Consider the following 26,496-nt stretch of genomic DNA (forward strand, 5'->3'; position numbering starts at 1 on the left):
GCCAGACCAAAACCCTACGTGATATCCCCCCATTTGTGACGTGATTGATATTTCACGAATCGTGGAGTCTGCAAGGCAGACGTGTATTAGTTAATAAGTTGTTGACTGATTTAGACTGTGAGTCTAGTTTTTTTGAATCGAGCATAAGTGGTGAATGCTCAGTGATTCATGGATTGAACATGTAGTTCTCTGAGATGTCAATGAATTACTGATTATAGAGCGACTGAGCAAGTATTGCTCAACTCGACGAATTGCTGAATATTGAGAGTTTGTCGAGCAATTGAGCAAGTATTTCTCAATTCGACGAATTTGATAATTTTGGCGTGCAACTGAGCAAGTGTTTTTCAATTCAACAAACTACCGATGAATTACTGAACATTGATGGTTGGATCAATATTCGATTAACTGAGCAAGTGTTGCTCAATTCGACGAATTATTTACTAGTGTCGTGACCCAATAAAATACTAATAAAAAATATTGGTGAATTATCGAATACTATTAATTTGGATGTTGATTGCTGAATCAACATTATTTTGTGTTTGAGCTTGCTCAGAATGGTGATTCGTGGAGCGTTTGTTCGAAACCCTAATTTTTTATCAATCCTTCATCAATTGGCGAATTGCAGAAAATTGGTCATGAGTGAGGAGGGACCGACCACATGGGATGATGAGCGTCCATGGGTGCCAAGTGCTCGAGTGAGCACGCACCAGGGTTCTCAGTTTGAGAGTTGGTGAAGGAACGATGATTAAATGCAGGTTTCATCATTTATTGAAATATTGCTGAATTCAGCATTAGGTGATAAAACCTAGGTATGAGAGATGAGGACCGACCAAGAGAGCATGGGACCGGATCTTGGTGGTCACAGGACCAGTTGTTGGTCATTTGGAGAATCCCCCAGTTGGTTGGAGAGAGTTCGGGCCCAGTATGAGCAATTGAGCAAATTAGGTCAGAATTATGAAAACGTGTGGGACCGGCCTTGTGCAAGCCTTAGGAATGACCCTGGTCGGCCATGAAGGCGTGCACGTGTTACCGTGGTGTCCGTGTTTCCATACTGAGGGTTTCAGTATTTTCTGATGCGCGTTCGAGCAATATCGTGAATTTTCAGAAGAGTTTCATCTTGACTGAGAATTCTCGATTTTTGTTGGAATGAGCATGTATGCTCAATTCATCAATATTTTGAAAATATTAAAATAAAGTGTTTTAATATTTAAAATTGTCGTGAGAGGCTAGCCAGTCGTTTGACTATGTTGGCTTTTGGTTTTTCGTGATTTGAGCAATATTTGAGAAAATATGGAGAAATCATGAATCTTGCTCAAACCCAGGAGTTTCATGAATTGAGAAAATAATAATTATGCAAGATTAGGGATTGCAAGGTGTGGTACTGACCATGGATAGGGCATGGATGGACGGCTAGGTTTCCCGGTCCCGCACACCTTTCCCTATTTTATTATTTTTCATGAATCCTTGAAGTTATGGAGAATCCTTGAAGTTACGGAGAATCTACGAGTTTTTGTTGAAACGGAGGAGTTTCGTGAGATTAGGGAATAATAATTATAAAAAGCTAAGGATTGTGAGGTGTGGGACCGGCCACGGCTTAGGCATGGCCGGCCGGTTAGGTTGCCCGGTCCCGCACACCTCTCCTTATTTTATAATATTATTTCTTGAATCTACGAAGTTATGGAGAATTCACGGGTTTTGCAAAAACAAGGAAAGTTGCTAAAACCAAGGAGTTTTCGTGAGTTCATGAAATAACAAAAAATAAGGATAATAATGGGAGAGGCACGGACCGACCATGGCTAGGGCACGGCCGGACGGCCGGCTGGTGGGCCCGTCCTTGGGAGCCTCTTATTATTTTATTAATATTTATTGTTTTCTCCTGTTTTGCGAAGGATTCCTCATTATTTCATATTTTTGGACACTCGTTCGTGCATCTGAGTGCTCAGTCGTGCATCATTGTCGAGTACACTCGCACCATTTTAATGGGGCTTACTCAGTGATGGTCCAAATGCCCGGTTGTTGGGTATTTATTACTGATTTATGAAATTAAATGGAGAATAATTCATGAAACTGAGTAATAAGATGAGTAGTTATTTATTATTAATCCATAAACTCAGCAGCGGATTGGACTATGGATTCAGAATAATAAAATGATAATTTCATCACCATCTCATGGAATCGCATATTTGACCATAAAATTGGAGTAATGAAATGATCGGTGATATTACCATTGCATGGGACCATGGTGATTCGACCATGAAATCAGAGTAATATCTATTACCATTTCATGAGATCAGTCGTGGATTCGATCATGAAATCGGAGTAATAAAATAAGTGGTGATATTACCATTTCATGAGATCAGCCGTGGATTCAACCATGAAATCGGAGTAACATCTATTACCATTTCATGAGATCAGCCGTGGATTCGATCATGAAATCGGAGTAATACATTTATCTATTACCATTTCGATCATGAAATAGGAGTAATGAGATAAGATAGATTATCTTCTAGAATTCAATGGTGAATATGACCTAGAATTTAATCTCTTGCGTATAGTAAGTAAATCAGCGAGTGTTGCTAATGTCTCGAAGACGTTTTTCCCTCTCAACATTTCATGTATGGAGGACCGCTTGAGTCTATACACGGGTCTCTCTACATAGTCAGGAACAGTGAGTATCACCGTCCTGAAGACGTTATTTCTCTCAATCTCACGGAGAACCGCCCAATTGTTCTTCTATGTAGAGGCGAATTCCTCTATGTAGTCAGGGAACAGTGAGTGTCACCGGCATCCTGAAGGCGTTAAGCTCTCAATCTTACGGAGAACCGCCCAATTACGTTATTCTACATAGAGGCTATGATGAAATTCCCAGTGTCGAACGCTCCGAAGAGGCCTTTCGAGCGACATATGCACCATACTTCGAAAAACACGAATCGTCACATGGATTCCTGAAGTCGTGTCAGAAACATGCAGTATCATGATTTTACAGTTTTGACCTTTGTTGAAAATCCACCATCTACATTAAGTCCCCTCTTAGTGAGGAACATTCATGTTCCGCAGTAAGCATTAAATGGTGATTTTCAGTCGACGAGATCAGTGGTTGAACTCAGTCTACAAAGGTAGTTTCAGAATCCTCGATTTACCGCAATGATGTCATGTACGAGCAAATGCACAGATGAGAACCCTGATAGTAAGATAGAGTGTCATCCCGTGAGCGCGGAGAGATGAGTCACTGCTGATTTGGTCGGTTGAAAGTCCATTTTTGGTCAGTTCCGCGTTTACGGGCTCGGCCCATAAAAGGAAATCCTTGTTTTAAAAACAGACATTCGTTCGTTAGTTTAAGAAACAAACAAAATAGACCTGAGTCTAATGACATAAAATTTTGTCTATGAGCTTTCATGAAAACCAAAATTTAATTTTTTAAATATGTGAGATTTCACAAAGTGTATAAACCCTCATTTCAAAGGTGGATGCTCGTACGAGAGATTTTTTTTTTTAATAGACGTGCGTCTGTTAGTAATAAAATTTTGTCTATGATCTTTCATGAAAAATTTTATTTTTGAAAATATACTCTCGTTTCAAAGACGGATGCTCACGAGAGGGACCAAATAAATACATATTTTCAAAGTTACATGAGTTTCACGTTATATACTTTTGTAAAATAAATGTTTTGATTTTGAACAACTATTGAAAATAGACAATTATTCACGGTGAAATAATATCTGTATGTGAGTTTTCGCAATTGTAGAATGGACGTCTGTCCAATTTTCGAAAAACCAGCGGATGTTTACTCAGTAAAAATTTACGTGGGTTGTTCACGGTTTTATGAAAATCAATTTATGATTTTTGAGCAATTGCTGAAAGCAAACAATTGTGTACGTGATGACAAATGTATGCATGAGTTTGGCGATTTTATAGTATATGCACACATGTAGAAAATCAGCGAATGTTCACATGAAAGGTTATGTGAATTATTCATAGTTTCATGAAAAGTCAGGTTTTGACTTTAAATAATGAAATTTGCTCGTCTTGGCAAGTTTGAAGAAACGAGCAAGTTTTTTGAGATTTTTACGTTATTATCACTAAGTTCGTGAAACCGTAAATAGGTAAGAGTTGAGGATTACCATTTTTGTTGCGTGTTTGTGAGCACCTTTATTCCATGATTCATTGTTTTTTCGAATCCTGCGCTTTGTATGAATGATGTGCTGAAATAGACACTTTGCAAGAATGACTGATTCCCAGGATGATACTTCCAAATATGGTGTTTCCAGAGATGACATCTCTATGGATGAAACTTTAAGAAATGGTACCCCTGGGACTTCTGAGTGATGGTGAGAGATCCTTCATACTGAGTTGTACTTTTGGTTATTTCATTAGCTTTACCACAGGATGATCGTATAATGAAATCCTGGATCAATGTATACTCCACGGAGGAAGAAAGTCTACGGGAGCGGAGAACCCAGAAGTAAGACTACAGGAGGTTAGCAAATGACGTGCAGTCCCCAACCGTTTCTTTGGTGAGTTGTTAGCGCTCCTTGTGTCATGACTTTGACCGTGAAATTAGGATCACGAGACCAAGGTTTGTTATTTATTTTCAGACTTTTGCTCCATCGATTGACGGTCTTCAACTTGTTCCGGGCAAACAATTCATGAATCCAGCACTAGTGAGGAAGTCGATGTAAGTATCTTTTTTGTGCAGGTGATCATGGCATCTCCTTGAATGAAATATTAATACTTATTGTTGATGAATCCAGGAAGAAATCATTATAAATAAGCAGCATGTTGATGAAGCGTGCTCTTTTCTGGGACATGAGAATATGGAGAATTCCCGAAATCCCGAACCGAATGGAGACAACGGTATTACCGATGGAGATTTCGGCGTTGCTAAGCCTTAAAATGATTTAGGGACTCCCTTAGTAAGTATATCTCCTGTAATATATTTATATAAGTATGAAATTGCTGATTTGTGAATGAATGAATGAGAACCCATGTGAGTATACGAGTAATTTTTCTGAAATACGTCACCAGAACATTTCAGACTTCAGATTTTACTAGAAACGCTGTAGAATCCTCGTCCGAAGTCGTCTTTTCGCGGTTTTCATATGTATTTTCAAGCCCGTGAAATTTCCAACCTTTAGCAAAGAATATTTTTGAACTTTGAACATGTTTAGGGTCTGAAAAAGGAGAAATAATGAACTTCCAGGAGACCTTCAGAACTTTTTCAGATTGCGTGTCGTCCGATGTTTTAGCCACATCTCCTAGCTCGTTCATCCGATTGCTATGAAATTTTGATATGTTTTAGGTAACACTATAAGAAGAGAATGGTATATGAACCAACCTTAAATTCCTTTCCAATTTCTCCCAGTTATCCGTTGAATACAGGGAAGTGTAAAATCTCTTCAGCTGAGCTTGTTTGAAAACGTGTTTCATGACTTCGACACTATTTGCGCATGTCTTGGGTGCATAATAAGAAACTTAGATGATGTTAGTGCACTTACATTATGAATTTTATGGTTTTTTTTTTGGATTCCATGCTTGAACCATTCTAATTCCATGTAATCTTCTCATTAGGTGCCAAATGTCGAAGTTGGAAATAATGGATCCCATAGTGATGGTTTGGGAAACCCTGGAGCCGTCGGTGATGAGACCTCCATCCCTGCACCTCAAGGTCATGAAAATATGGTTGTTGATGCTATGGAGGTGACTTAAACTCCAACTGTTCCCGGAATAGTGGAACCCGAACCAAGAATGGAAGAAATTACCCCGACTGAAGTTGTCCCTATGATTGTTGACACTGCTCCGGTAACTGGGAATAGGATGGTAGTACACGAATACCCCACTGCAAGTATTTCTTTCGCTCCTCCATTTGGTGAGTTACTCCCATATCATAGGTTTGTTGGTGGATCTAGCGTTCCCAATGGATATGCAGGGCCAGAAGTATTGTTACTCGAGATGTACTCTTTGATTGGGAGTACAACTTGAAGAATGGTGAAGAACTCGGCTTTAATCTGAAGTGACTTCATCAAAAGGTTGATTCCATCAAGGAAGCAATAGAAGGCAACACACCTTTCGAAGCCGTGATGAAGAAGATGGTTGAAGTTACTGAGTTGACCAGGAAGCTGGAGTCGGAGAGAGCAACTTTTCAAGTCTTCGAGGATGCAGAAAAGAAGAAATTCTATTTCGCCGACTTTCTTTAGTTTTGTTTCCGTAGTCTCTTGAACTTTGAACTTCTGAGAGATGTGAGGCTTCTACATTTCGGTTTTGGTTTTTGATTAGTTTTGGATAGGTAAATGATTGAGGATTTTCTTTTGGACTTGACAGGGATTTTTTTTTAAGTAAAAGAACTTTGATAAATTGTTGAATTCAAATACTGAATGCAAGTATTGCAAACGTTTTAGAGGGATTGAAAATACAATGAAATAAAATCCTTAATGCCAAATCCAGATGTTTTGGACGTTCACGTCTTGAACTCCAATAACTCAAATGTCCATGTCTTAGGCTTCAAAAGATTTGAGACATTTCTCACGAATTACTGGTACAATGGCTTTATCATCCATGTCGATCAACTTGTAGTACCCACCGACCACGGATTTGGTGATCATGAAAGGCCCTTCCTAGTTTGGCTTCCTCCTTGAACGCTCTTTGAGTTTGACTGCTTTGATAACTAAAATCCTTCATGAAATTTGTTGGGTTGGGTTGCTCGTGCCTTGAATATCTTCTGCTGGTTAAGTATTCTTCGTACCTTAGAATCCTAGGTCTGAGAATCTCTCTGCGGCACGTGTGGACACTCATGCAAGGGAGAGTACCCAGAATATTGGTTGTCAAACTCGGTCATTATTCTAGCAATGATCGTGTTTGTGAGAATCTGGATCCGTAGAGGCTCTGCATCTAACCACTTGGTGTAATATTGTTGAGGTGAAGCAAGCCATTCATAACGTATGGTGGCAGCCAATTTATGAGCATAATTGAGTCCCCGGACCAGGGTAACATGTTTGGAAGTTGATAATACAAGCACATGAAGAGGAATAAGACTTTCCTGAGTGCGGAACCTCTTGAAGAAATCGTGTGCGCTCTCCTCGGGTTTTTGTGTGAGCTCCATCAAGGCTTGGACATTCTCTAGATGCTCGAATGGTGGAGTGTCCTCTATTTCTTCTGAGTCGGAGCTTTCCCCTGAGTCGGGGCTTTCTTCAACAGAGAAATGTGTAGTTGATGATGTTGGAATTACCTTTTAACCATGAATCCATGTTCGTCCAAGGATTATATCATATCCTGGGTCCTCCCTAATTATGTGAAATTTGGTTTCTGCCTAAGTCGAGCCACTTTTCATCTTGAGGATGATGTAACCATAAGTGTCTCTGGAGACTCCTTCATGGTCTCTGACTGAGACGGGAGCATGAGTGGCTTCTTATCGAGTGATGCACGTGGCTATGAGAGTCTTCAGAGGAATGATATTAACAGCAGTTCCAACATCAACCAACGCTCGCTTGAATTCATTTCCTTTGAGATGAACTGTGGTGAGAAGTCCCCAGTCGTACATATCCTTGTCTGTTGCTGGAGGTTCGGGGAGTGCCTCCTGAATTGCTAATCGTTTCCCTGACACAATGCGGTTCAATGCAGCAAACATATCATTTCTTTGGGCCTTTGACAAGTACATCAACTCACATACATGCTCAATTAAGGATTGAAATGCTTCCTTGACCGGCTGCTCGGAGAGTGTAAATGCTCTGATTGGGAGAGGATTTCTGTGTACTCCTTCAGTCCCCAGTTCTCCTGAATCATCCTTTTCTCTGAATATGCGCTTCAAAGTTCTGCAATCACTTGTTTGATGACTGACATATCTGTGGAAACGGCAGTAACGCGGATTTTCCACTTCTTCTTCTTCTGTTGGCTCTCTTCTGACGGAAGGTAGTTTGATCGCGCTGTCTTGAATCCTGACTTCCAATAACTCGATCACCTCTTAGATGGGGAAAGAGAAATCTGGATCTTCTTGGTCGTTCAGTTGATGCTAAGCCGGTAGTTGTGCATTTCTATCCAGGTAGTCCTTCCTTGGTGCTTTTGTAGGATGGGACGTTGGAGGAGCATTCTTATGTTGTTGCGCCCCAGCTTTCCTTTTGCCTCCTTCAGCAACATTCATGGAAGGTTGAACATTGTATTGTTTATTGACTAGGCATCTGATGTTGCTTCGAGCGTCTCGCGGTTCCTCGGTTTTGACAGTTTTTGTTCTTTCCAATAAGGCTAGAGCAGTAGTTGTTGATCGCTTAGCCGCTTCATGGAGTTCTGAGAAAGTTTGAAACCGGAGATTTTCCATCAAGGCTCTGTAGACAGGGATCATCCCGTTGATGCACAAGTCCACCAATTATTGTTTAGTAACATTAGGATCATGACAATACAAGGCTTGAATTCTGAACCTCTTAACATATTCGTTCGGATGTTCGGTGTTTTTCTGAGACATTCTCCCTAAGTCAGAAAGAGTAATCTGCTCTGAAACAAAAAAAAAGTATTTCCTGTAGAAGGCATTAACCATTTCTCCCCAATTAGCGATGCTCCTTGGCGCGATGTTGTTGTACCAATTATATGTTTGGCCGGTCAGAGACTTTGAGAACTCCTTCAGTCGGACGGCATTATTGTGTTCATGTTCTCCTAATGCCTCTAGGAAACGAGAAACATGATCTCGGGTGTTCCCCGTTCCATTGTAAAGTGTGAACATTGGAGATGTATAGCCCTTCGGGAAAGAAATCCTCTGTACAGCAGAAGAATAAGGAGGTTGATGACGATGGACAGATGGTGCCTTTCCCTTTCCCTTTCCTCGATCCTCCATGAAGCGTTCCTAGTCCTCACGAGTGATGAAGCCTGCAGGTTCCTTTGTTGTTTCTGCAGCTTTGTGGATTTGATCATCATCCACTACATGGACGGGAACAAATTCAGGGCCAACAGATGCTTCATTGGCTTTTCCTTTCTCTTGAGACTTCTCGGACACTTTGTTAGTGAGGGTTTTGAGATAATTTCACAGTTCGTTCTGAGTAGCAGCCATATCAGTCTGATTTTTGGCGAGAACTTCCTGGACCTTCATGAGATCAACGACGGTGGGTGGATTTTATGTGATTTCCTCGGGATACCGGCCGAAGAGTAGATGATTTTCCGCATCGGTTTCAGGAGAAGTAATGTTACCACCATTGTTGGAAGTAGGAATGGTTTCGGGAATACCATCATTGTTGCTAGTGCAAGCAATATTCGCGCTAGGATTTGTAACTGAACCTGACCTAAGATCAACCATTTTACGAAAATGTGAGATTGCAACCGAGAGATTAATCTCCCACTGTGGTCTCCAATCTGTAGATGAGGAAAAACGGTTTGCTGGTTTTCTAGGAAAGTGGAGAGTCGAACGTATTGTCGTGAATCCTCAACCGAGCGAACTGCTGAGCCTCACACAGATGCACCGCTGCAAAGGGGGTGCTTAGATTCGGGAAATCAATCTGTATGACTCCGTCCGAAACCAAGACAATGATCGTTCCAGAGTCAATTCGGTCGCAAAGAGGGAGATGGGTTGACCTGTAGGAGGGAAGCTGATAGTTGTGTGGGATCAGTGATGATCAAGGATTGTGGGTGTGTTGAAGGTTTCTGCAATATTGCTGAACTTCTGAAGTTGAGTTCTGTGAATAAGTTTATATCGAGTTGTTGACGGATAATGATGATAATCGATGATTGATGATATGTCCTCGATTTAGACTTATTTATATTGAAAGAATGATGTACAACTGATCCCTGTAAGTGTGACGGTTTCTTGAGTGAAAGAGTGGGAAAGCGGGAGATCGTGGTAGAGTCAGTTCCATGTCGTGCGGAGACTTGACTGATCGTGAACCCACTACTTTGCTAACTCCTTCAACCGTTTACACGACTTACGCACATTTCTCGTTGTGGATGAATCCACGTGCCTTAGACCGCCAGACCAAAACCCTAAGTGATATCCCCCCATTTGTGACGTGATTTATATTTCACGAATCATGAAGTCTGCAAGGCAGACGTGTATTAGTTAGTCAGTTATTGATTGATTTAGACTATGAGTCTAGTTTTGTTGAATCGAGCATAAGTGGTGAATGCTCAGTGATTCATGGATTGAACATGTAGTTCTCTGAGATGTCAATGAATTGCTGATTAGAGAGCGACTAAGCAAGTATTGCTCAACTCGACGAACTGCTGAATATTGGGAGTTTGTCGAGCAATTGAGCAAGTATTCCTCAATTCGACGAATTTGATAATTTTGGCGTGCAACTAAGCAAGTGTTGCTCAATTCAACAAACTACTGATGAATTACTGAACATTGATGGTTGGATCAATATTCGATCAACTGAGCAAGTATTGCTCAATTCGACGAATTATTTACTGGTGTCGTGACCCAATAAAATATTAATAAAAAATATTGGTGAATTACCGAATGTTATTAATTTGGATGTTGATTGCTGAATCAACATTATTTTTGTGTTTGAGCTTGCTCAGAATGGTGATTCGTGGAGCGTTTGTTCGAAACCCTAATTTTTTATCAATTCTTCATCAATTGGAGAATTGCTGAAAATTGGTCATGAGTGAGGAGGGACCGACCACATGGGATGATGAGCTTCCATGGGTTCCAAGTGCTCGAGTGAGCACGCACCAGGGTTCTAAGTTTGAGAGTTGGTGAAGGAACGATGATTAAATGCAGGTTTCATCATTTATTGAAATATTGTTGGATTCAGCATTAGATGATAAAACCTAGGTATGAGAGATGAGGACCGACCAAGAGAGCATGGGACCGGATATTGGTGGTCACGGGACCAGTTGTTGGTCATTTGGAGAATCCCCCAGTTGGTTGGAGAGAGTTCGGGCCTAGTATGAGCAATTGAGCAAATTAGGTCAGAATTATGAAAACGTGTGGGACCGGCCTTGTGCAAGCCCTAGGAACGACCCTGTTCGGTCATGAAGGTGTGCACGTGTTTCCCTGGTGTCCGTGTTTCCATACTGAGGGTTTCAGTATTTTCTGATGCGCGTTCGAGCAATATCGTGAATTTTCAGAAGAGTTTCATCTTGACTGAGAATTCTCGATTTTTGTTGGAATGAGCATGTATGCTCAATTCATCAATATTTTAAAAATATTAAAATAAAAGTGTTTTAATATTTAAAATTTCCGTGAGAGGCTATCCAGTCGTATGACTATGTTGGCTTTTGGTTTTTCGTGATTTTAGCAATATTTGAGAAAATATGGAGAAATCATGAATTTTGCTCAAACCCAGGAGTTTCATGAATTGAGGAAAATAATAATTATGCAAGATTAGGGATTGCAAGGTGTGGGACCGACCATGGTAGGGCATGGCTGGCCGGCTAGGTTGCCATATCCCACACACCTTTCCCTATTTTATTATTCATGAATCCTTGAAGTTATGGAGAATCGTTGAAGTTATGGAGAATCCACGAGTTTTTGTTGAACCAGAGGAGTTTCGTGAGATTAGGGAATAATAATTATAAAAAGCTAAGGATTGTGAGGTGTGGTACCGGCCACGGCTTAGGCATGGCCGGCCAGTTAGGTTGCCCGGTCCCGCACACCTCTCCTTATTTTATAATATTATTTCGTGAATCCACGAAGCTATGGAGAATTCACAAGTTTTGCAAAAACAAGGAAAGTTGCTAAAAACCAAGGAGTTTTCGTGAGTTCACGAAATAACAAAAAATAAGGAAAATAATGGGAGAGGCACGGACCGACCATGGCTAGGGCACGGACGGCCGACCGGCTGGTGGGCCCGGCCTTGGGCGCCTCTTATTATTTTATTAATATTTGTTGTTTTCTCTTTTTTTTGGGAAGGATTCCTCGTTATTTCATATTTTTGGACACTCGTTCGTGCATCTTGGTGCTCAGTCGTGCATCATTGTCGAGTACACTCGCACCATTTTTGTGGGGCTTACTCAGTGATGGTCCAGATGCCCGGTTGTTGGGTATTTATTACTGATTTATGAAATTCGGTGGAGAATAATTCATGAGACTGAGTAATAAAATGAGTAGTTATTTATTATGAATCCATAAACTCAACAGCGGATTGGACTATGGATTCAGAACAATAAAATGATAATTTCATCACCATCTCATGGAATCGCAGATTTGACCATAAAGTCAGATTTATGAAATGAGCGGTGATATTACCATTCCATGGGAACTTGGTGATTCGACCATGAAATCGGAGTAATATCTATAACCATTTCATGAGATCAGCCGTGGATTCGATCATGAAATCGGAGTAATAAAATAAGTGGTGATATTACCATTTCATGAGATCAGCCGTGGATTCGACCATGAAATCGGAGTAACATCTATTACCATTTCATGAGATCAGGCATGGATTCGATCATGAAATCGGAGGTAATACATTTATCTATTACCATTTCGATCATGAAATAGGAGTAATGAGATAAGCTAGATTATATTCTAGGAATTCAGTGGTGAATATGACCTAGAATTTAATCTCTTGCGTATAGTCAGTAAATCAGCGAGTGTTGCTAATGTCCCGAAGACGTTTAGCCCTCTCAACATTTCATGTATGGAGGACCGCCTGAGTTTATAAACGGGTCTCTCTACATAGTCAGGAACAGTGAGTATCACCGTTCTGAAGACGTTATTGCTCTCAATCTTACGGAGAACCGCCCAATTATTCTTCTATGTAGAGGCGAATTCCTCTATATGGTCAGGGAACAGTGAGTATCACCGGCATCCTGAAGGCGTTAATCTCTCAATCTTACGGAGAACCGCCCAATTACGTTATTCTACATAGAGGCTATGATGAAATTCCCGATGTCGAACGCTCCGCAGAGGTCTTTCGAGCGACATATGCATCATACTTCGTAAAACACGATCATCACATGGATCCCTGAAGCCGTGTCAGAAACATGCAGTATCATGATTTTACGGTTTTGACTTTTGTTGAAAATCCACCATCTACATGGAGGTTTGAACTGGTGGTATAGCTGGTGATGCAATTGGCTACAATGAAATGGTGCTGCTTCAAGGAGATTTGGGTGATGTTGTTTTGAGCTGTGGAGTTTACTGAGAAGAGTGTAACTTGAAGTGGTGGCTGGAATTCAGACAAGAAAGTGCAGTGTTGGTGCTTGAAATGGTTGCAGGTGAAGGCTTGCAAAGCAGTGATGACAGTTTTGGTTATGTATCAAATGCATAATTGCAGCTGTTCCAGAACTGCAGAACTGTGCGAAAAGTGAGCGATAATGGCGATCGCTGGTACTAGTTCCGGTTGCTGGATTTTGGAACGTAAAGTGGGAATCGTAAAGGTTCACTGAATCATGAAGGAGGTACGAGTCAGATATAAGGTTTAGTGGTCTGGTATATGAGTTTGGTGTTACGCTTTTGGGTACGTTTTCGCAAGAACGTGGAATTGGCTTAGATGGTACTTTTGAGAATGTATTAACTGCAAAGAAGTACATTTAAGTTGCTGGAAGTACATATTTGCATGGTGACAATTTCAGATATCTCAGGTGGCCAGAGTAGTTTTCTGATAACTGGATTCTGGGGACAGTAACTGGATTCCGGTGATGACGTCAGCAAGCCGGCGTCCAGTGTGACACGAATTTCCAGATAAGCTATGATTGATGCACATGGGATTGGTGTACTTCTATCTATTGGACCTTTGAGACTTGACCTAGTTTCAGAAGGAAAAAAATCTACAAAAGGAAAAGTTTTCTACAACTTTGAAATCACGTATTATTCTTGGAGCTTTGGAGATAGCCGCAACTAGGGTTTGCTTTTGTATTTATTTTTCATTTTCTTTATTTGATTATTGATTATGATGAACTCCATAACTATGAGTAGCTAAATCTTATACTATTGGTTAAGGATGTAGTCATATATCTACAACTTGTGCGATCAAATTTTGGCGCCATTGTCGGGGAGGCATATGGCTTGTTATTTTGTTTTAGTTTCTTATATTGGTTTTACTTTAATCTCGTTTTTGAGAATTGTGTTTCAGGTACCTTGATGAAATAAAAACTGAAAGAAGCAATGGGTGATGCAAATCGTACACTCAAGAGCTAGCTTCTCAAAAGTTGGACCAACAACAATGGTGTATTGATGTAACATCCACATTTGATATTAATCCAGGGTTGGTCAGTCAAATACCAAAGTTCCATGGATTTGCATCGGAGGATCCATACAAGCATCTTTTGGATTTTCAATGGTTTATCATCAGCATGATACCTCAAGGTGCTGATGCAGATGAAGGAATGTTGCATGCTTTTCCTTTCTCTTTACTCGATGTAGCCAAAGATTGGTTGTATTACTTACCACCTGGTAGTGTCACGACATGGGCAGCTGGTATGATTTCAATTTGTTGTAGTAGTAATAGGTTCGTTGAGACTTGTGAAAGCAAAAGATTTTAGATTTAATGAAATTTAAAGACAAACAAAACTTAATTCAAGTTTATTAGGAATAACCAAGACACTGATTCCACTATCACACATGAATAAATTATGGCAAATAATCCAAAACTCTAATTATCTTTTAAGTCCCTTATTTCTTAATTCACAAATAATCAAACATATTCTCAAATATTAATTGTATTCACCAAGCATAGACTATCAATTGATTAAACAAAGTAAAATCTATCAAATTGAATCATAAGTAATTAAGAAAATTATGTAAACATATAAAAACTCTGCAAAAGCAGTGATTGAGTGGATTATAATTAAACATTAGAGAAAATGAAATAGTTACCCATTATTCATGCCTTAATAGCTTCCTCATTGCTTGGTTGTGGGAGATTTATCTCATTATCATGTTGGAAACACGCTCAAAAGTTGATTACATTGCTCAAATGGTGTTTACAAATGATGAAAAGGGAGAAATAATTCAAAACCGGGTTTGTAACGCTTATAATTGTTGCAAACCAAATAACGATGGAACAGTACTGTCGCTGATTCTGTAGCTCTCGACCCACGCCTGTGTATCGTTTCCACTGTTGAAAAATGACTGTCTTGGATGGTCTGTTCTTCATGTTCTTCAGATGAGCAGCAACAGAAGCAGGTTTCTCCGGTGATCGTATTTCGCCTATGTGATGTTCCCAAATCCTTCCCAAACTCTATGATATCCCAGCACCTATTTATAACCCAGCAACAACAAAATCTCACGTAATAACTTCATATAATTCTCCATTATTCTTCACGGCCAGTTTAGGAAATAATTCAGATTTTTGATCTCTACACGTGTTCTGAAGCTTCCAAATTGCCATATTTAACTCCTTCATACTCCAAATAGTTCTTAGGGTCTTCCAAACACGTGCAAACTCCTCTACTGCTTGCGCAAATTCCGTGATAACCTATTCCGAGAATAAACTCCCATGTTTTCTTATCGCGAGTTATCTAGCCAAATTTAGCCGATTCCAATGCCCATACCAATCCTCTCTCGACCAAAGGAACATTCCCTAACAGTTTCAGCCATTGAATCTCAAGAAATCACGCCCAAACCACTAACCCTAATTCTGTTCTTCCGCTGCAAAACTTTCCCGCCAAAGCTTGGAATTTGAATGAAGAAGATGACCTGCCCCTTATCCACGACATGGGTGCGAATAGCAGGTGGCGCCCTGGGATGCCCCTTAGTAACTGGGTGCTCCTTATCCAACCTGAGAGTCCGCATAGAAAATATCCTCTGGGGGGTGTTCCGCATAATTTTTCGAGCCGATTTTTTCAAAAATGTTTATTGGCCAAAAATACCTACACACACATAAAACACCATAATTAGTACAAAAATCGAGCACTAACAATAGAGACACTGAGGACAATTCAGACACAAAAATGTGTCTATCAAATACCCCCAAACTTGTTATTTGCTAGTCCTCGAGCAAAACTAATTTAGAAAAATAAAAATGACTACACTTAGCACGTGCAGCAAGCCGTTAAACCACTAGGTGTCCCTAGCGGCGGAGTGTTATCTTCGGAGGGTTTACCAGAGGTGTATCCACAAAACCTTTACTCCAGATTCTAGCTATCTACGCAGAATCTTGGAAGGCACTAAAGAATCTCCTTGGTTGGCATACAAACATTGACTATAGGAGGAAGTACCCTGATGCGAAATTCCAATTGGTGTACACGAGTTTGCACTCAAGCATACTAAAATTCATATATAAGTGACAGAGCTTTACTCAGATAGTTTCTGTACATCATAACCGGAGTCAACCAATCACATGGAAAGATTAAGAAGATGGATGTAGAGAAAAATGATGGTTTAAAGTGAACGGTGTTTCCCATATCTGTCTGAAGGCCTCTGCCAAGATGAACCTATCCTAATGGACTGAGATATCGGTCTGACTAATATCAACACAACTGGCATATACAAGGGGACCAGTGGTCGATAAACCTAACACTAGGTCAACACAACTAGCATATACAAGGGCACCAGTGGTCGGCTTTATTGAATTTATTCCGGTTGGTCTGATGGTCTGGTCTCAATTTTTTTCTTCTTTAGGTATCTCAATCTCCCTAATTCACCCTAGCAAAGGTAACAACTTGAATCGTGTGCCCCACCAAGTCATTTAAAAAATAAAAACAAAAGGATTAGGATTCAACGAGATATGGTAAAACTACCATTTTTTTTTTAATTCTAACACCTGAGCTCTGTGCTTTTATGAATAGACTCTTTAGATGTTCCCATCTAATCAGATTGGTTCCTCAACCCCTATAACCAAGATGTTCCCATCCACTTAGATTGGTTAGTGCCAACCTTAATAAGCATAAATTTCTAGGCTCTGGAGTTTATTTATTGCAACTAAAAGCTAACAAAAAGTTTCTTCCCCACCCCCAAACTTAAATCTAACATTGTCCTCAATGTTTCTAATGAAAGAGCAATACCAAAAAGTAAGGTAACATGAGGAATCAGTAAAGAGAGAAGTCGGAAAGATAGTACCTGGGTGAAGAAAGAAATCAAAAACTAATATACAACATACAATCGCCTCGATGGTCAATCAAGGGTAAACAGGGTACTCCAGAGGGACCTCCTCAACATCACCTGTAGGAAAGGGCTCTAAAAAGGGTTTCAATCTCTGACCGTTAACCTTCGAAGAACTACTACCATCCGGTGTATCGATCTCAACAGCTCCATGAGGAAAGACAGTGCGAACAATAAAAGGACTTGTCCACCGAGAACGTAACTTCCCAGGGAAAATATGCAAGCGGGTATCATACAGAAGAACTTTTTGACCTGGATAAAATGACTTTCTTAAAATATTCTTATCATGCACAAGTTTCATTTTGTTCTTATACTCCTTAGCACTATCGTATGCATCTCTACGAATCTCTTCCAACTCATTGAGCCGGAGTTTCCTATGGGATCCAGCCTTGTCTAGTGAAAAATTTAGCTGCTTAACAGCCCAATATGCTCTATGTTCCAACTCAACAGGTAAGTGACATGCCTTTCCATACACAAGTCGATAAGGTGACATTCCAATGGGGGTCTTAAACGCAGTACGGTAAGCCCATAAGGCATCAGTAAGCCTAGACGACCAGTCTTTCCGATTAGGATTAACTGTTTTCTCTAATATACGTTTTATCTCCCTATTGGAAACCTCTACTTGACCACTAGTTTGTGGAAGATACGGGGTAGCTACCTTATGTGTAATACCATATTTCTTCATCAAAAGCCTAAAAGGTCCATTACAAAAGTGCGACCCTCCATCACTAATTATAGCTCGCGGTGTACCAAAATTTATAAATATACGCAACCGCCTATTACAACCCTATGATCATTAGTATTATACGCAACCGCCTCAATCCACTTAGATACATAGTCTACGGCGACAAGGATGTATAGGTTACTAAAAGAATTAGGAAACGGACCCATAAAATCAATACCCCACACATCAAAGACCTCAAAAACAAAAATAGGGTTCAAGGGCATCATGTTCCTGCGGGAAATGGTTCCTAATTTCTGGCAACGCTCACAAGTAACACAGTAACTATGGGAGTCTTTAAACAACGAAGGCTAATAGAATCCACACTGCAATATCTTAGCAGCAGTCTTCTTAGCACTAAAGTGACCCCCACAAGCATGATCATGACAAAAGGAAATAATACTGGACTGGTCACTCTCAGGTATACATCTCCAAATAATCTGGTCTGGACAATACTTAACAAATAAGGATCATCCCAAAAGAAGTGCTTCACCTTGGCTAAAAACCTAGAACGATCTTGTTTGCTCCAATGTTGGGGCATTCGACCAGTAACAAGATAGTTCACTATATTTGCATACCAAGGTAATTGGGTAACAAAGAACAGTTGTTCATCAGGAAAGTTATCCCTTATAGGAAGGGAATCATCAGGTGAATCAACAACTATCCTAGACAAGTGGTCTGCTACTATATTTTCGGCACCCTTTTTGTCTCTAATGTCTGGAGAAAACTCTTGCAACAAAAGGATCCACCTAATCCATCTAGGTTTCGTATCCTTGTTAGACAAAAGATATTTCAAAGCAGCATGATGAGTATATATTACGATCTTAGAACCTAAGAGATGGGGTCTAAACTTGTCTAAGACAAACATAATGGCTAATTGTTCCTTATCCATGGTGGTATAGTTCAACTGGGCATCATTCATAGTTTTTCTAGCATAGTAAATCACATGAAGTAACTTATTTTCTCGCTGACCTAACACAACACCAATAGCATAATCTAAAGCATCACACATGATCTCAAAGGGTAAGTTCCAGCTGGGTGCCTGGACTATGGGGGCGGTAGTGAGTAAATTCTTAAGCTTCTCAAAAGCCTCTAAACAAGCATCATCAAAGACAAACTTAACGTCTTTTGCAAGCAAATTGCAAAGAGGTCTAGAAATCAAGCTAAAATCCTTAATGAATCGACGATAAAAACCTGCATGCCCTAAGAATGACCTAATATCTCTTACGTTTTTGGGACCCGTAAAATTTTAATAAGGTCAACTTTGGCTCTATCTACCTCTATACCCTTCGAAGATACGATATGCCCTAGAAGAATTCCTGAACGAACCATGAAGTGACATTTCTCCCAATTAAGCACTAAATTCTTTTCCTTACACCTAGTCAAAACTAATGACAAATGATGCAAGCACTCATCCAAAGACGAACCAAACACTGAAAAATCATCCATAAAGACCTCTAAGAACCGTTCTACCATGTCAGAAAATATGCTCAACATACAACGCTGAAAGGTCGCAGGGGCATTACATAGCCTGAAAGGCATGCGTCTATACGTAAAGGTACCAAAGGGACAGGTAAAAGTGGTTTTCTCTTGGTCTTCTGGGGCAATAACAACTTGATTATAACCGCAGTATCCATCTAAAAAGAAATAATGGCTACGTCCAGCTAATCTCTCTAGCATTTGGTCGATGAATGGAAGGGGAAAGTGGTCCTTCCTAGTGACCTTATTCAATTTTCTATAGTCAATACAGACACGCCAACTCGTGATCACCCGGGTTGGGATTAACTCATTATTCTCATTCTGGAATACAGTAATTCCAGATTTCTTGGGAACAACCTGAACGAGGCTGACCCACTTACTGTCTGAAATAGGGTAGATAATGCCTGCATCTAACAGCTTAAGAACCTCGGTTCGAACTACTTCTTTCATATTAGGGTTCAGTCGACGTTGCATCTCCCTATAAGGTTTGGTGTCACTCTCTAAATAGATATGATGCATACAATCAGTAGGACTTATAACCTTAATGTATGCTATGGTCCACCCTAAAGCTTCCTTGTTGTTTTGAAGGACGATTACTAGCCTACTTTCCTGATCACTATCCAAGTCGGATGCTACAATCACAGGTAAAGTCTTAGACGGGCCTAAAAACACATATTTCAGGGTATCTGGCAATGGTTTTAGGTCCAACTTAGGAGTCTCTTCTAACGAAGGAACTAGGGTAGACTTAGAAACTGGTAGTGGTTCGAACTTAGGTTTCCATCCATTATTAGTGTCTAACAAAGGGGTTGAGTCTAACAAAGCATTCACCTCATTAATCACATTATCATCATCAAAATCAATCCCAAAGTGAGCTAAGCATTTATCTAATGGATCTTCTAACAAAGTGTTTGGTAATGACTCCTCGACTAATGTTCCTATCATGTTCACCTCTTCTATGTTCGAGTCATCTAGTTCAGAGGGTAGCTTACTAATATTAAAAATGTTCAGCTCAATAGTCATATTACCAAAAGAAAAATTCATAATACCGTTTCGACAGTTGATGATCCCATTGGATGTAGCTAAAAACGGGCGACCTAAAATCACTAGTATCTGGTTCTCTGGGTCAGGGACAGGTTGGGTATCTAGGATAACAAAATCCACAGGATATATAAACTTGTCGACCTCTATAAGAACATCCTCGATCACACCACGAGGAAATTTAATGGACCTATCAGCTAACTGAAGTGTCATCTGGGTAGGTTTCATCTCACCAAGTCCTAGATTAAGGTACACATGGTATGGAAGTACGTTCACACTGGCTCCTAAGTCAAGCAAAGTTTTCTCGACACGGTATTTACCTATTGTGCAAGAAATAGTAGGGGACCCTGGGTCTTTATACTTAGGAGTAGTGGTATTCTGAATAATAGAACTCACATGACTAGCTAGGAAGGCTTTCTTCTGGATACTAAGTTTTCGCTTTCGCGTACACATATCCTTAAGAAACTTGGCATAAGAGGGAATCTTCTTAATCGCATCTAATAATGGAAGGTTAATAGTTACCTGCTTAAAAACCTCCAATATATAATTAAAGTTGGACTCCCTATTAGTTGGAACTAGAAGCTGTGGGAATGGGGCTCTAGGAACAAACCCGGGCTCAATATGACCCTCATTGGTCTCTTTAGAGACTCTATCAGTCTCTTCAGTTTCTGGTTCAGAAGGGTGAACTACGACATGTTCACTATCAGGCATGGAAACCTTGTTGTCTATCACTCTACCACTCCTAAGGGCTTTAATAGCATTTACATGTTCGGATGGTCTTTCACCTATTTCATTAATTCCTCTAGGGTTGGGTTGAGTTTGACTAGGAAACTTACCTCTTTCTCTTAAAGACTCATTTATCTAACTAACCTGGGTTTTCAACTCGGAAATAGCCTGAGAGTTAGCCTGACCTATTCTCTTATTTTCTTCTAAACCTTGAGCGACAGATTGATGAAACTGCACAGTGTTACGAGTTAACAAAGCAAAAGACTCTTCTAAACTCATAATCTTCTTATCCGAAGGGTTCTGAAACTGTGCCGGAGCTGAAGGATTCTTAGTATAGCCAAAACCTGGGGGAACCTGAGAGTTACTAGACTGACCTTGATTCTGGCTCTTAGACCAAGAAAGGTTGGGATGGTTTCTCCAGCCAGGGTTATAGGTTTCTGAATATGGGTCAAACTTCTGACGGTTATCAAATCTAGTGTTGTTATAAAGAGCATTGGATTGCTCCTCAACAGTATGGCCTTCCCAAGAAGGCTATATTCTACCATTATTACCACTAGAATGTCCTAATTCTAAGGCTTATAACCTTTTGTCTATGGCTGCTATTTTAGCATCTGACTCATAAGATCCTTCTACCCTATTGACATTTCCTCTACTTAGAAGAATTTCTTTCTGGGGTTTCCTACTATTTTCCCATTGTTGGGTCTTATCGGCGATTTCATTCAAAAATGTCATCGCCTCATCAACAGTTTATTCTCAAACCCACCTGTGCATAAGGACTCAACCATGGTTGTTGAATAATATAAACCCTCGTAGAGGATCCGAACTAACCTAACCATCTCTAAACCATGATGTAAGTTGGTCATAGGTTTCAATTGACTCATAAGCCAAACTATACATCCAAGATTTTGCTTTATCTTTTAAGGAAAAGGGGAATAACCTAAGTTTCAACGCATCATCACTAAGGTTTTTAATTTTCAAAGTACTACAAACTTCCTCAAATTCCCTAACATGAAAATAGGGGTTCTCATTCTCTTTTGCCAAAAAGATTGGGAGCATCTGTAAAGTCCCAGGTTTGAGTTCATAATTTTCCTCGGTTTCAGCTAACTTGATAAAAGATGGACGAGAGGTCCTAGTTGGGTTTAATAAAGCTTTCAAAGTTGTCATTTCTGGAATTACCAAAGGACTAGGAGTACTTTCTTCACTAATTTTCAAGTTTTCAAAGCTGAAGTTTCCAAAGACAGGGCTCTCAAAAGAAGAGTCTTCGATCTCCCCGCCTTCACAAGAAGAACTACTAGGTTTATCACTAATCAAACGACCTAGAGTGTTCTTTTTCCAAGCCCGCTCTTTAATAACCTTGGGCATACACTAGAAAAACAAAAGAAAAAGAAAGAAATCCTAAAAGGAAGGGAAGTTCTATGCAAACACAAACAAGGCTGACTCCACCACAGCAAACCTACTGATTTCTAGCAAAAAAAGCATGATGGCTCCACTTAGATTGTTTCTAGACCAGCTTCTAATCCTTCGAAAAGGAATTCATTACAATTTAAGCAAACCCCTCTGGATTCAATCCGAGTTTAAGTAAGTTGAATCGAGACGAGGGAAGCTCAGTGGAGCTTTGATACCCAAGGCCTCACCGGTGTTACAAGGCGACCTCACAAAAACCATCATGAACTTTGAAGCATGCTTAAAAGAGTAACCAATATTTTTCGAATGACTTTCCGATTAATCTCGTTACCCTATAGGTCTCGTTCTAGTCAAATTTTAGGCTTAGGTTCACGTTTGGTTTCGTTTTCCTAAGGCGGGAGGGAAAGGTGATGAAATCCGAACCCTTATCTTGTATGGCCAGTCCTTTCCCTTTACTAGGAAATTAAAGAAGCCGTTTTAAAATCCTCAGCATATATGCAAACGAAGGAATAGAGTAACTCGCTGACAGGGGATTCGCGAGTGGTTCGACAAACTTACCTCCCGTACCAGACGGGGGATGAACCGCTGAAGTCGACTCGGGCCACGACTCCTATGTCATCTACGAACCCGAGGGGCCGAGGCGATATCGTAATCGCCGTCCTTCTCTGCAAACAATTGATATTTAAACTACTCTTTCGTAGGGTCTTAAAAAAAAAGTCCCAAAGTCCACAGTCCAAAGTCCAAAAATAAAGTGCAAAAGAAAAAGAAAAAAAAAATTCTAAAAAAAATTGTATCTCTCTCTTTTTTTTTTAATTAATTTTTATTCTTCTTTTCTTTCGCTCCCTTCGCTTTGCTTTTACTCCAAATCTTTAAGTATTCACCAAAAACTTTGGCAAATTTTTCTTTCGCTCCAAACTCCAAAAATCTGTAAGGAAAAGACAAAAACCCAAAAACGTAAAGAAGAACAAATAAAAAAAAATGAAAAACAAATAAAAACCTAAAAAAAAAATCTAAAAACTCTAGTCTAAAGACAAGTCCGCGTCGGCGGCACCAAAAATTGGTATGATTTCAAGTTCTTGTAGTAGGAATAGGTTCGTTGAGACTTGTGAAAGCAAAATATTTTAGATTTAATGAAATTTAAAGACAAACAAAACTTAATTCAAGTTTATTAGGAATAACCAAGACACTGATTCCACTATCACACATGAATAAATTATAGCAAATAATCCAAAACTCTAATTATGTTTTAGGTCTCTTATTTATTAATTCACAAATAATCAAACATATTCTCAAATATTAATTGTATTCCTCAAGCATAGACTATCAATTGATTAAACAAAGTATAATATATCAAATTGAATCACAAGTAATTAAGAAAATTATGTAAACATTTAAAAACTCTGCAAAAGCAGTGATTGAGTGAATTATAATTAAACATTAGAGAAAATGAAATAGTTACCCATTAATCATGCGTGAATAGCTTCCTCATTGCCATGGTTGTGGGAGATTTAGCTCATTATCATGTTGGAAACATGCTCAAAAGTTGATTTCATTGCTCAAATGGTGTTTACAAATGATGAAAGGGAGAAATAATTCAAAACCGGGTTTGTAACGCTTATAATTGTTGCAAACCAAAGAACGATAGAACAGTACTGTCGTTGTTTCTGTAGCTCTCGACCCATGCCTGTGTGTCGTTTCCACTGTTGAAAAACGACTGTCTTGGATGATCTGTTCTTCGTGTTCTTCAGATGAGCAGCAGCAGAAGCAGGTTTCTCTGGTGATCGTATTTCTCCTCTGTGATGTTCCCAAATCCTTCCCAAACTCTCCGTAAACCTTCTATAATATCCCAGCACTTATTTATAACCAAGCAAATGCAAAATCTCACGTAATAACTTCATATAATTCTCCATCATTCTTCATGGCCAGTTTAGAAAATAATTCAGATTTTTGATCTCTACACGCGTTCTGGAGCTTATAAATTGCCATATTTAACTCCTTCACACTCCAAATAGTTGTTAGGGTCTTCCAAACACGTGCAAACTCCTCTGCTGCTCGCACAAATCCCGTGATAACCTCTTCCGAGAATAAACTCCCCTGTTTTCTTCTCGCGAGTTATCTAGCCAAATTTAGCCGATTCCAAACCCCATACCAATCCTGTCTCGACCAAAGGAACATTCCCTAACAGTTTCAGCCATTGAATCTCAAGAAATCACGCCCAAACCACTAACCCTAATTATGTTCTTCCGATGCAAAACTTTCCCGCCAAAACTTGGAATTTGAATGAAGAAGATGACCTGCCCCTTATCCACGACATGGGTGCGAATAGCAGGTGGCGCCCTGGGATGCCCCTTAGTAACTGGGTGCCCCTTATCCAATCTGAGAGTCCGCATAGCAAATATCCTCCGGGAGGTGTTCCGCATAATTTTTCGAGCCGATTTTTCCAAAAATGTTTATTGGCCAAAAATACCTACACACACATAAAACACCATAATTAGTACAAAAATCGAGCACTAACAATAGAGACACTGAGGACAACTCAGACACAAAAATGTGTCTATCAGCAGCGTTGAAGAAACTTTTCTTAGAGAAGTATTTTCCTGAGTCCAAAGCAACCCAAATACGGAAAGAGATTAGTGGGATTACGCATATGGAAGGTGAAACGTTGTATGATTGTTGGGAATGTTACAAGAGATTGGTGGATAGTTTCCCGCATCATCAATTCAGCGACGCGTTGATTATTCTATATTTATGTGATGGTTTACTACTAAGTGATAAGAATCTCCTTGACGCTGCAAGTGGTGGTGCACTTATGAATAAGACGTTGACACAAACTCGAGAATTGATCGAGAGTATGGCAACAAATTCTCAACAATTCTCAAGTCGTCGATTGGAGCGACCTATCAAGGGAGTTAATCAAGTTGACGAGATTGTTGAGTTACGTCAACAAATGAGCAATATGGAAGCAATGATGCAACAAATTGCAACCATGGTTGTAAAACCGTCACGCCAAGCTTATGAGAACGTGGAGCAAGTCCATGCTATTTTATCAACTCATCTGTATGGTACTTACTCCAACACTTACGAGCAAGTTGCAAGTGCAAGTTTTGTTTACAACCATTCGAGTGAGTTCCAACAACAAGTGCAACAACCGCAAATACCAAAAATCCAGAATTAGAAAAGATGGCTACTTTGGTAGAGGCTCTAATGTCCGTGGTACGGCAAAATCAACAATTAGCGAACTTAAATCAGCAGAAAATGGATAATGCAATTAAAGAGTTGAAAGCACAAGTTAGTCAACCTCAACAACAACAATTTCAGCCGCAACAACGACAACAACAACCTCAAAATCAGGAGTCAAGTATGGAAGAGTTGCTGAAATCTTTTATGCAAAGAACGGGGGATGCGGTCAAGGACTTGCAAACACAAGTTAGTTCCATGGCTGAGGAGATTAATCAGTTGCATGCACAAAATGGTGAGAAACTCCCTTCTCAACCTCTAACGCAAAAGAGGGTCTCAATGATATTACGTTGGGAAGTGGTACCCAATTTTTGCAACCCGAAGTTATTGATTCGGGTAAAGAAGAAGCCCCAAGGGAATCAGTTTTGGAGGAAAAGAACGCAGATTTTCCTCAAACTCACGAGGTAACTAAATCCAACTCTAAACCTCTTGTTTCTACTTATGTTCCTCCCATACCTTTTCCTGGCAGGTTCGCTAAAGCTAATGGAAAAGTGGAACAAGATAGGGATATTTGGGATGTTTTTAAGAAGGTCCAAGTGAATATTCCACTCATTGAAGTAATTAGGCAATCTTCTCGTTATGCAAAGTGTATAAAGGAATTGTGCACTAACAAGCACAATCTAATGGGTATGAGGTAATGAGTGTGGGGGAGAATGCTTCGGCATATCTTCGAAAGAAACTTTCACCTAAATTGAAGGATCCCGGTAGTTTCACTATTCCATGCACAATTGGTAAAACACGATTGATCCATCATCACTGGAGACGAAAGAAGTATCATGGTGGAGTGTCTTTCAATGAATAACATCACCTTCACCAGAGAGAACATGATATGACTGTACACATCAAGGATTCAGAATTCAAGAAGGCTCTCATAAACACAAGTGCTAGTGCCAATGTTGTTCCTCTCAAGACCCTCTGAATGGTCAGG

This window comes from Papaver somniferum, chromosome 6, assembly GCF_003573695.1.
Source record: "Papaver somniferum cultivar HN1 chromosome 6, ASM357369v1, whole genome shotgun sequence".
In the NCBI taxonomy this organism is placed as follows: Eukaryota; Viridiplantae; Streptophyta; class Magnoliopsida; order Ranunculales; family Papaveraceae; genus Papaver; species Papaver somniferum.